Source organism: Trematomus bernacchii, unplaced genomic scaffold (genome assembly GCF_902827165.1).
Source record: "Trematomus bernacchii unplaced genomic scaffold, fTreBer1.1, whole genome shotgun sequence".
Lineage (NCBI taxonomy): Eukaryota > Metazoa > Chordata > Actinopteri > Perciformes > Nototheniidae > Trematomus > Trematomus bernacchii.
This window is the reverse complement of record NW_022987616.1, coordinates 3,659,571-3,669,744: the sequence shown is the minus strand read 5'-3', so window position 1 is coordinate 3,669,744 and position 10,174 is coordinate 3,659,571.

Here is a 10,174-nt window from a genome sequence, read left to right as displayed (position 1 = left end):
ATTCAATTTGTGCCATCCGACTGCGATAACACAATCTAAATGATCAGGGTCATGATACAATTTCTGAAGTTTAAAGAAGGATATCTGTTTACATCTCACTTACTAGTCCTCCTAAGAACTCCCACATGCACTTCTAACTGCTGTTTTTACTGCCTCCTGTCTGGGCTTTCAGGTCACCTGTTACTTTTAATTACCTCCATCTGTCCGTCCCTGCATCCCTCCATCCATCTATGCATCCATTCGTCCCATTTTGATATTTTCTGCACTCTGTAGGAATGGCCTAAGTCAGATAAGGAGGACACAAATGTTATTTTTTCTGAATGTCTAGTTTCATATTTGTATTTTGTGTCTCTACTGAGACATGTTTACATGCTTTAATGTTCAAAAAGCACTTTATTTTTCTCAAACTGCCTGTGCTGCAGCACCTCTTTTCACCCTCTGTCTGAAACCAGAGCCCAGTCTGCTCTGATTGGTTAGCTGGCTAACCGCTTAGAGATGTCCCGCCCCTTATCTTATCACATACATTGTGTTGGGGCGGATTCAAAACAAGCAATACATTCTCATGATCATAAAGTACAATCGTGGCATGTGACACATTTATGACTTTGTATTCATACATTGACATCGTTAATAAAATGGCAGTTCAAGAACTGCACTGTGGGGACTGAAGGTTGGGGTTGAGATCACATGTCTGGGCACGCTAGGTCATATCATTACAATGCAAATGTACTGCTTAGGCATCTGTTGTCAATGTAAACAACATAGATGTTGTTGCCTCCCCCTAAAAACTGCTCTCCCTCTCATAATCACACTGTCACCAACAGATTCAGGTCTAAGCTTAAATTTCATCCTAGAGGCCACTGCAGATGAAACGTAGCAGCTAGTTTTGCTCATAAATGTTTCACTAAGTGCTGATGTGCCAGGAGCTCCTGCTTCAGAAGCCTTCTTTGCAAAACCATCACACAGCCGCTCCAACTCGCGGTAGCACATTTGCATGCATAACTTGTACCCTCTTAATCTTAAAAAAAGCAGATGGGTGGCTTTCAGATTTGATTTATCTAGAGATAATGTCATTGGTATGCATGATGTTGAAGGGAAGAGGGGTGATGGTAAGGTAACCTTTCTGCCAGCCTGTGAACCAGCCAGCCACAGAGCTAATATTGCTAAAAGGCAAAAAGAGGAAACACACTAATCCCCACTTTCAGGAGATCTACAGGTACATGCTTAGGAAGTGAGCCACTGAAAAACATTTTGGAACTTATTCAATGTGTGTTCATGTTTCTGTCTTTGTATTTGCATGAGGGTGCATGTAGCAAGCTATGTGGTTGAGAGCTATAGGGTGAGGTTGTGAGCATGTAACTGTCGGCACCAAGCATAACAAAGATCTAAGGGTGGGACTTCTTTTGTGGATTTAATGCAACCACAAGAAATCACATCAATCACTATCATAATTATGACAGAATAAAGAGGGAAGATTAGGAGAATCTGTGATGAAAAGATAGCGTAATTAAAGGGAAACGCCCAAACATGCTCACAATGCAGACAAACGTGCATCTGAACTCTCATGCTGACTCACCAGTAGTTCGGCTTTTTCGGTTACAAAAAAACCACCTGAACCCGACACTAAACTCCAATTGAGTGAGCTCCACTAAAGCACTTGAAGAATGTGAGATGCAGTTGCACTCAAAAAAGCTAGTGAGTAAACCTTCAATTAAGATTAATTGTGAAAGAAACATCAAGATTTGTTGGGAAGTTGGATATGGAATGAACATCTTTAAAAACATCATGCGGCTAATGTTCATGACACTGAGATAAATTAAATACAGTAAAATAACAACAATACAAAGCCATATGAATACTGATACATGCAGGTAATAAAGTGTTATAATAGGTCATATTTATTCAAAATAATCTAATTTACCAGTGTTGGTTTCCCACACTGGGTGGTATCGCTGTTGCATATATCACTAAATAAAAGGCATGTATTAACTTTGTTAAAAAAACAACACCACACACGCAAGAAATATGTGTGAAATTCCAAACCTGTCTCCATTGTTCAAACATGAAAGCACTATATTAAATATATGTTTGAAATGTGATAGCAAAATTATAGCAAACAACTCTATAGCGCTGCCCTCCTCCTCTTTAATAAACCAGGTTATAGTCTCCTCCTTGACTCAACCTGTTTAATGACCATAGCTAATGCCGCCGTGCTCTCCCTCTCTTTGTCTTGTCTGTGTAGCCAGCCTAATCACTGCTGACAGTTAGCTTTGCTCTTTTATTAGCTCTGCGTCGCTTGCAATCAGTGACAGTGAAGTCAGGCAGCAGGAAGGGCTTGTGTGAACTCAACACCCACTCGGACTTGACGTCTAAACTTGCACAAACACATATGCATTATTATATGTGCATTCTCACAAAGAAACGTGCACTCATCCTAAGCCAAGTCAACAAAAGCATAACCTCTCTCATGCACATGCAAATGTATATACGCACACATTTGCACACAAAATCACAAATGCATGTAGGCACACGAAATTTCACCATACACTTGCTTTCAGAATAATGAAACAGCCTCCACTACGCAGTCAGTGGCCTCACTGTATGTGGGTCAGGCCCATGCATAGCTGTATTGATTTTTTTGGCTGTGCGTCTGACTGTGTGCCGCCATGTTAAAAAGGCTGACTGCTAATACGACAGCTAGCGAGCATATTCAAAAACACACGCACTCATTCACAGGCGAGAGGTTCCACAGTTTGCTAGCCTCTTCTTGTCAGTGCCCCACGAATTGGCAGACAATGGATTTGTTTGATAAAGAGGAGGGCTGACATTCGAACGGGCAATTTGTGAGCGACGGGGCGGGAGAGAGGGAGGGGAGGGTCAGGAATTTGCTTCACTCTCTTTAAAGAATGTAGCGTCACCCATATGTCCGTCTGCCCTGGTGCATACTCGATGGAGTGGAAGGGCAGGGATGCGAGAGTGCTCTCTCCCTTTTTCAATCTCTATATTTCCAGTCTACTTTGCAGGACTCACAAGCATCTCTCTCCACTTTAGTGCAGGGCAAAAGCTTAATGCTGTTTTGTCTATTGCATTAAACCATGCAGCGGACATTTAGGACACAATGTAGGCCACAGCAGAGAGAGAGAGCGATGGCTTTAAATCATGTGTCATCCAGGTCACAGCAGCGAACAGCTCAGCCACTGTGAGATATTCACAACATTTTAAAAGCTGAAATGTCACTCATCCTGAATAGCCAGCACCCATTCTCCCTTCCAGTAAACGTGCTGCACGCTCCACATAAGTGCTTTTGAACGAGCCCTTATTAATCCCCTTAACTGCACGTTTGCACCTCATATTTACCACAGCTGACCTTTTGACCCTTGCCACTGGCTAACATCTAATGTCTAAAATTGGCTAATTTGTGAAATGGCAGAATTTGGGGGTAAAGACCACTTAGAGCTAATGGCTGGCTCATCTGAATATAAGCACAATGCTTAAGGGAGGGCAGGCGCCGGGCTAGCAGTGTTGGTGAGGTGTATTTGCGAGAATTGCCCATCTCAAAGAAGCCAGATATTTCTCCCCTCACATCAATCTGAATAGCTAAGACTTTCACTGCCTCCATTATCTTGCCATTCGTTATCCTTGTATGCTGTAGGCTTTTTCTCAATTACCGGCATTTATGGTTTCTGGAGTAATTACATCAAACTCAAGTCAGTTACCTGTAAGGTGTGTTCCACTGTAAATTAATTTGGAAGTTTCTGTCTTACTTCCTTTTCATTTGGTGGTAATGGGCTATACTTGTTCTTATGCAAGACAACCAGAGGGCTGAATGAATTCTGAGGCAGGAAACTGACCTCATGAGGGAGGGGAGGAAGAATTTCAAGAGTTCAGAGCAAATTACATTAAAGCCGGGAGACAGAACATATTATGTGACAAACGACGGCTGATGAGCATATGTGCCAAGCAGGTAAATGCAGAAATGCTTCCCAGTAAATTATACCTTATATTATACCTCTGTCTTGTACAAAACATTAGTCAAATACAAGTAAGGCTTTACTAACATGTAATTTATTTTGTTGAACTAACTTTTTAACTTGATCAGGCAGGGATCTGTTTTCCTGCAAATTGTTGAACATTCTTTTTACATTGATACACCACATTTTCTATGAAATTATACGAGAACTGTGCATGATTCACACAATACCTGCGAAAACTAATTTATTCCTACCTTCTCCCCTCTCCACTCACTGTAATTTGAGTATTGGATGTTTCACTATCTCTCTTACCTACAGCATATTTAGCCAGCCCTTCATTTGCACTCGTCGTTAAGGCTAACAGCTTATTCAGCCTGTTTATGGATGGCCCCTCAGAGCTAAATTAATAGAAGAGGCTTTGGGGACCAGAGAGGAAAGTCATAAGCAAGACTGTAATGCTCATTTGCAGCGTAGAGGCTAATTACCAATTTGCCACTCTCCAATCTTGTTTCATAATACGTTCACGGCTCAACTTCTTTTGTGTTTTGGTGCCTGCGAGCGATGTATGACTTTTATACAACAGAGGATGCTTTGCTTCTGTCTTCTTTATAACTTCATGTGTTGTAGATATTGAGCTCTAAGAGAGCCTCACGCAGGCCCACATCTAAACGCTCATGTGAGGATGGGACTGTGATCGCCTTCAGCTTTGACGGAGGTCTGCATTTTTGGCTGCTACAGGCTCAAGAGATGACAAAATATCTAAAGGAAAGTGCTCAACTGAACACCTGTCATCAATACTGTTCAATGATAAAGCTGCCTGAGGTGCAATATGCTGCTCACCATTTAAAGTGGTTTTAAAAGAGATTCACAAAGAAAATAAGCAAAAAAATTTCCCTTTCCAAACAATCTATTTTGATTATTGCATGCATATTGCACAGTACAAATCAAGAAAGTTTGCAAATGGCAAAAACTAGTTCTTATACTAGGAGTTATAGAAACTGACAAAGCAGTACAAGAGCCCTTTTACATTACCTGCCCTGTGAAAGGCCTCGATTGCAGTTTCCCTGTCTGTCAAAACCCTGTGATGACAGAAACAGAATTTAATGCATTGTTAAAGATTTACACCATATCAAAACATATATTGTTACAAGGGCAATTTACTTTGCATTCCAAACAACATTGCATCAGTTAGTTAGCTCTCTAAGAGATGTTGAAAAGTTAAATAAGACGCAAGAGATTAAAGAATTATTGAGCATTAACATCGTGCATCACCTGCATTTACATTGACTTAGCCTTTTATGTACGTTTTATCTCTAGGCAAGGCAAGGCAAGGCAAGGCAAGGCAAGGCAAGGCAAGGCAAGGCAAGGCAAGGCAAGGCAAGGCAAGGCAAGTTTATTTATATAGCACCTTTCAACACAAGGCAATTCAAAGTGCTTTACAAAAATGGAAGACATTATGAAAATGGCATTTAAAATCAGTCATTAAAAAGAAAAGATAATAAAATAAACATTAAAAGAAAAAATACAGGGATAAAAGTTAAAAGTTACTCTAGTTAAACAACATCCACAGAGCAGCTGATAATGCTGTTCATTTTACAGCAAACACACTGTAACAAAGTCTGTGGATTACCTGGCTTTATGAACCGCATTCTTACAAATCCCACTGCACTTTCGCTCAGTTTGATGTGTGCTGTGCCAAAAACTGTTCTGTATTTTAAAAACGTAAAATAAATGTTTTATTCCTACATTTTTGTCTTCAATTCTCTATTTTTACGAGCTTTATTTTCCTTTTTACGTACGTTAGAGAATTCTTGAAAGGAGTCTAAGATATGCGATTTCTATCTATCTGTAGGCTACTGTTGTGCATATACAATAAATGACTTTACCTCACTTCCTTTGTATATTCATACTTTTTACTGTGTTGGCTAAATATTTCTACAAGTGTTTTCTCCATTCACGGCTCACAAATCTTTATACAAATGATTGCTTAATAACGTCACCGATATGCAAATGAGCATGCTGCCTGTGCCAGTTAGCAACTTTTAGAGCTATTGCTAGCCACTTTAGTAGACAAATTGAAAAGAGTTTGCAACACTGATATAAATAACAAAGACGAGTTGACAAGTACGACTAGAAAGGAAGAAGATAACTATGAGAAATATTACAAAACGCAGAGGAAATTGCTTTTTACGAGATATATTATTTACCAGATTTGCTGCAGGAGTTTACATGGAGAAGTCAGTTGTAGCTGCCATCCATTCACCTAGCTAACAGAAGCTAGCTATCTTAACAGGTTGTTGGTTATGTATGGAGAAACGTCGCAGCTGTCTTCTACAATATAAAGTGTTGGATATGCAACAAATACTGAAAGGTAAGTGAGGTCTTTTGTTTACACTGACTTAGTTAAAAACTATAGCCTAGCTAGCGAATGCTAAAAACAACCTGCTAACCTAAAGCTCATGCTGTACAACACACCTGCTGTTCAACTGTCTGTACAGCAATGACAGTTTATAATGTGTGGAAGTTCCTCAGACATAAAAGTCAATTTGAAAATGTAAACGTTGAAATATGAAACATCCTGTGGGTTAAATGAGGCAAACATAGAGAAATACAGTTACCTCAGTGAACTACATCGAATAGTGTCTTTGCTTTGCCTGTGTGTTAATATGTCAGTGCACACACAGTAGTAAACTTAGTGTTGAATCATTAACTGTAGGAAATAGATCATTAAAAGTTCAAAAGAGATGCAGGTTAAACTCACAGAGTGAACATTACACCCTTTAAAAAACTTAAAAGGCAAGAACCAGAGGACGCAGTCTATGAATAGTCCAATGAGCTTGCTACTGCCCTAAGGGTCAACGTTGCATGTCCATTGAAGACAAGCTGAGTGGAGTTGGTCATTGAAGACATTTACATTTCAAACATTCTCCAAGTTATTAAGACAGATGTGGGTTAGTCAGTGACCACCTGGGAGATCAGGTTGATCTCATTTCAGGCAGGAGTCCAACCTGGAAACACTATTTCCTGGTATGTTAATTCACACTGGCTTACATCCTTGCGAGTCATTAGTTAATAAGCATTTACTGTCGGATGACACAAAGCTTCTTTGTAATGTTAACTTGTTTAATCCATAACTCTTCCAAGTAAGCACAGCATATTGGACAATTTATTTTGTGACCTGAAAAATCATTGATGGACAAACCCCTACATGATAGTAAGTCATTTAAGCATCATGCACCAAAAAGTGTCCAGCCAAGATGGGCTTTCAAGACTATAGAAATGGTATTGATAACATATTGATAGCAAACACTAATATAATATATCATAATTAATGTCAAACAATGTCAAATCGTCACTGGTATCAAATAATAAATACATTTAAACTGACCTGCAAGGACAAACACAACACAGTCAGTTTTCAGTCAGTGAAACATGCTACACAGCAACTACAGCCACTATTACAGAGACAAACGTATAATGTCATTACACCACCTCTAGGGAATTTGAACAATTTAGTAGTTAGGGGCGCCTATAATCACCATGCTTTTCGGCAATTGACAGAAATGGAACATAAGTTTCATTGTCAAGTCAAAGAAGATGAACAGAGCTGCAAACTAATTGAATTATGTCGGCTTGCAAAACACCCACTTAAATTGTTAACTTTATTATTTAAAGGAGAGGAATAGCAGATGCAAATTGCAAGCCCTTAATCTTTTTTAAATAATGAGATAACATGATAATGTGATCGCTGGTCTTTATTTGAAAAATAAAAGTTGTTTGTGGCTGTGCTTCACTTTGTCACGGATTAGCATTTCAATGTTGATAATAACTATTGATACAAGTAGTAAGGATTACCCAAATAGAAATTGATTAAATAAACAAAGCATCAGTATACCCATCACCTAGATTTACATATTTGTTCTTGCATCATGTGTCATCAAAGTGCGTTTTCTGCAATAATAGATGAACTTATCAGTCGGCACTTGCATCTTAATATCTCAGACTGTATCTAATATCATATCCTATACATCCCGAGCCTTTGAGCCACTGACACACCACCGCCTGGGGCCACTTGATCTTTAAAAGGGATCACAAGTCCTTCACTGTGCGATGACATCACTGCGTCTCAGAATGTATGACAAAGAAAGAAAGACAAATTATTTTTAGCACTAAGTTTCATTCCGACAATTGTCTAATTTCCCCAAGCGTTTCATGCGTGAACTCGCAGTCAGTGTGCTCATCAAAGAGGCAGATTCACTGCCTGTCACACAAGGCGCATAATAAATCTTTGTCATCGAGGAGTCACTTGCATGCGAGATGCCCCTTGTTGGTCAGCAAGACGTTTCTCAAGCAGGCCCCCCTTGCTCTCCAGTTCTCTGAGATCATGCCCTAATGATGACCCTAGGCCCGCTTTTAATCACTATTTGCGTTGCCCTTTTAAAAATTATTCCGCTCCTCTTCACGATTTTAACTGTAGAAGCATGAGATGGATTCCTGTAATTGTTAACTGCCTTATAGACACAATCTTTTGGGGTCAGTTTATTTTGTTCTCAAATGATATGATGCATTGAAAGGAGATGAACATTCAGTAGAAGTGTTCTATGACTTCTCCTCTCTGGGTTACTTATGCTTCATCATGCAAGGCGGGCTGGGCTGACTTCTACAGCACATTTCCATGAATCTTTCCTGTTTTTTCAAGTGTCACTCACTCCCACTCTTACAAGGCTGCATGAACTCTGTGGTCAAAGCAAAAGCAAAGCAAGAGTGACACAAATTTGTTTAACCAAAAAATTCAAAGTCTAACTAAATGACCGACTCCTGAACAGAATCCAGATAAAACAATGCTTGACAAGTAGATGCAGTAGTTTCATGACAGATCTAGAGTAATGTTTTAGTCAGTGTTGGAACAAGTACACAAATTCTTTACTAAAGTAAACCTACAATTACGACGGTCTTAAAATACTCCACTACCAGTTAAAGTTCTTATTTCCAAGTTGTACTTAATTACAAAGTATTAGAATCAAAATATACTTAAGGTACACAAAGTGAAGGTACTCAGTCTGCACCATGGCTCATTTCAGAATATTATAAAGTACATAAGTATTAACTGCTAAATGTACTTCAAGTATCAAAAGTAAACATTTAGCAGAATTGATCTTTCACTGTATTATATTATTATGGTTATTATTTACATGTAACAGCATTTTAGTATTGTGATTGGTCAATGTGGACCAAATGTACATACTTGAAGTACTGTGTAGACTAGTAGTACAGTACCGCATTATACCATTATGAGCATAACATGTGTCTTTATATGTACAAAGCAACTGTGAGTGTTAAATAAACATAGTACAATATTTGCATTTGAAATGAAGCAGAGTAGAGATATAAAGTAGCTTTAAATGGAAAGACTCAGTACAATATAACAAAATACTACTTAAGTACAATACTTTTATAAATAGTTACTTTCCACCTCTGATTTGAGTGACATACCTGCATTCACTCACATACATACTGAGTCCTATTTCAGTTTGTTTGTTGTGTAAACAAGAGCAACACATGTTGCTATTAGCAATAGCTTTAACGATGTTTCAATAGTGATGTTGAAAAGAATACAATTGTAACGCAGGTGTGTTGTTAAAGACAATTTACAGTATATAAATAAAAGGCTTGTGTCTGTAAGAATTATTTGACCTTTACCCTTTTAAAATGAAACATATATTCTCTGTTGGAACTCTATGCTCAGGTCTAAGAAAATAAGTTTCTCGTGCCACAGTGCCACATTCATGTTTGAGTAATCTACATGTGAATAACAAAGTAGCCTTCAAGGTTTATGTATTTTCCCCTTCACAGGCGCTGTTATTAATAGCATCATCTTTCTTGCTGCCTTAAATACAGGATGAAATATTTTGACATAGCAGAGAGAGGGAGGTCCAGGTCATATAAACATTTGTTTTAATTAATCATTTGATAGTGAATTAAAAAAGGTAGCTTTACAGCCCACTGGCCTTTCCCTTAAAGCTCTGAAATCACCTTGAGTCAAAACTCGAGCCTCTGTAAGTCACATCTGTATCTATTTAGGGAAAATCTTTACAGGGAGAAATTATTTTTGAGCAATGAAGGATGAATCTCTTGTGTTTTCTCTGACCTTGTGAGCAAACTACAAAAAGTGGAGCAATCGATCGCTACCCTCTGAAGATACG